Genomic DNA, 2638 nt, shown 5'->3' with positions numbered 1-2638 from the left:
CCCCTCCGCAGGGCCGAGCGGGCGGCACCGCCGTGCCGTGAGCTGGGGTTCAGAGCACTAATCACCGCTAACGTAGTACACCTATGGGACCGCTCCGTGCCCCCAAACAGAAAACAACAGCAGCAGCAGCTAGACAAGCAAACACCTCCTCGTGCTGCGGGGTGCTCACACAACCCTCAGCCCAAAAGTTGGATGAGCGCTCGGTCCCAAGCGCCGAGACACACACAAGCACGAATCAATGCTCAGCGACCACTACAGACTGCACACAAGTTCAGACAAACTTGCCATACACGCCTTTGAAACACCTCTCCCGCACCGCGCTTCCCTCGCAGCCCATCTCTCGGCGGGACGGCCCTCGCTATTCCCACCACTTTCTCCCTTAGCCGAGCTCAGGTTGCTCTATCCAAGCCCTGCCCGGGACGGCGAACCGCGAGCCGCACTCGGGGCGCCTTAACCCCCATCTCCCGGAGGCCATGCCCCGCGCAGCGCGCTCCCCCGGGCAGCAGCCCTCCGCGCCGGGGTCCCTGCGGGCCGAGCAGCTCCGGTGCCGCCGGGCCCTGCAAGGTGGCGCTCTCAGCATGGCACGGCGCTCCGCCTTAGAATAAACGCTGCGGGAAGGGAAAGTTCGCGCCGAGCTGCGGGAGCTGCGCTGCCCCGAGCGGGGCTCCGAGCCCGCAACGCGAAGTTTTGTGCCAAGGGGACACGGGGTTCCGGGTGGGGGGCGCTGACAAATCGCTCGGGGAGCTGTGGAAATGTTAGGGACAAAGAAAAACGCTCGCGTGGGTTTGCTGCAGGACAGCCCGGAGCGTTGGAGGCGGCTGCACGGAGCCGAGCGCGGAGCTCCACCGCCCCCTCCCCCCCCGTCCCCCCCCCCCGCGGTTCATATCCCCATTGAGTCGCCGTACACATAATATTTCTTTAAAGAAGCTGTTAAAGTGTCATCCTGGTCTACTGGAAGGTCAGTCCGTGCAATTCACTCTATGACATATCACAAGCACTCGCAGCTTTAGCCAAGCTCATGATTTGTGTTGTCTGTTGATATGTTGTCTGCTTAATGGGGCGATCATGCAAGCTACAACCAGGAACAAAGCCCAACAGTTCCAACAACCGTAGCTAAGTTAGTGGAAGCAGTACAGCTTGCAAATCTATCAAACTAAACTGCAAGAAAGACAATCTGATTTAGAGAAAAGGCGTTCTGCTACAGTCATTAAGCACAAGTAATTTAGATTTTTTATATTGTCTTCTCATTTACAAATTTACTGTATCAACGCCAGCCAATGGAACGAATTTCTTAAGTAAATGAGAAATAAATAAAAGAGATAGAAAGATAATCAAATTACATAAAATAATTCTTACCCCCTAGATTTATTTTTTAGAAAGCTATTAACACTGGCAAATTTATAGTAATAATAATAACATAGCATAAGAAGTAATTGATTTAAATTAACATCACGTCTTAAGGAATATCAGCAAAAAAAAGAAAAAGAAAAAGGAAAAAAAGGGGAAAAAGGGGAAAAAAAAGAAAAAGAAACAAAAAAGAAACAAAAAACAAAAATACACCCAACAACAACAACAACGGCCTTCGTGACACAGTGCTGCGTTTCTCAGAGTGAAAGGCCCAAGGAAAGTCATGAATCCACTGCCTGAGAATTAGTTATGGTCATAAATGCTTTAAATTAAAATAGCAACAGAAATCTCCTCTGTTTTAAATCTCCTAATATACGTTATCTGAATTAATTTAATTTAGGGACCTGGTCCTACATGCAGATCCATGGGCAGTGCTGGAGTGGAGCGAAGCACTTCTCGTGTAACAATTCCCCACATTAATATTTATGTAGCATATGCAATCTATTTCTGTTATTTTTATGGTTGTTATTCTATGTCTGCAAAGGTCATTTAAATTATACTGCGGCCGAAAATTTGTTTCATAAATTTTGATATAAATACTAATTACACACTATAGTAATGCCAGCAGGGATCCTTTCATTTATCACATTTATATCACCTTCGCTGCTTTAGTGATGACATAATGGAAAGCAGTGAAAAACTGGGACAGTTTTATTCTAATATCCTAAAGCTAGTCGGAGTTGCAGCAGGTTGACTGAGCGAATAAGGATTCCTACCACCATTCGTGGGATTTAAGAATCTTTAATAAGGTACGAAATGTTACCAAACAGTTCTGTAAACTAAATTTTACATACCAATTCTTCTAGCCATAAATATTGAATATCTTGTAACATGTATAACCGGACCTTTACATGCGGATAAATATGGAAATTAGGATTTATATACATTATGTTCTTGTATTTGCCAAAAGCAACGGACAGATATAGTTTATATCTTTTTTTTTTTTAATATCACTTTACATAAACAAATGTAACAGTTTGACACGCAGATCCAGGCTTTCACTATACGAATTTCTTGACAGGACGTGTAACAACATTTTACTGCACTACTTAGACTGGACTTTGGGACGAAATGTTGCACTTTATACAAAAAAGCACATTAATACCAATAATATTCTGTTAGATCGACGTTTAGACTGTAATAATACAAAGTAATTCACATTTTGGTACACATTTACTAGAACATTCTTGCCATTCAGTACAAATAGTTGGATTTCTACCTCTCCCCTCGG

The sequence above is a fragment of the Numida meleagris genome, chromosome 4, assembly GCF_002078875.1.
Source record: "Numida meleagris isolate 19003 breed g44 Domestic line chromosome 4, NumMel1.0, whole genome shotgun sequence".
Classification (NCBI taxonomy): Eukaryota; Metazoa; Chordata; class Aves; order Galliformes; family Numididae; genus Numida; species Numida meleagris.
The sequence above is the reverse complement of the archived record's forward strand: the minus strand, read 5'-3'. Positions refer to the sequence as shown.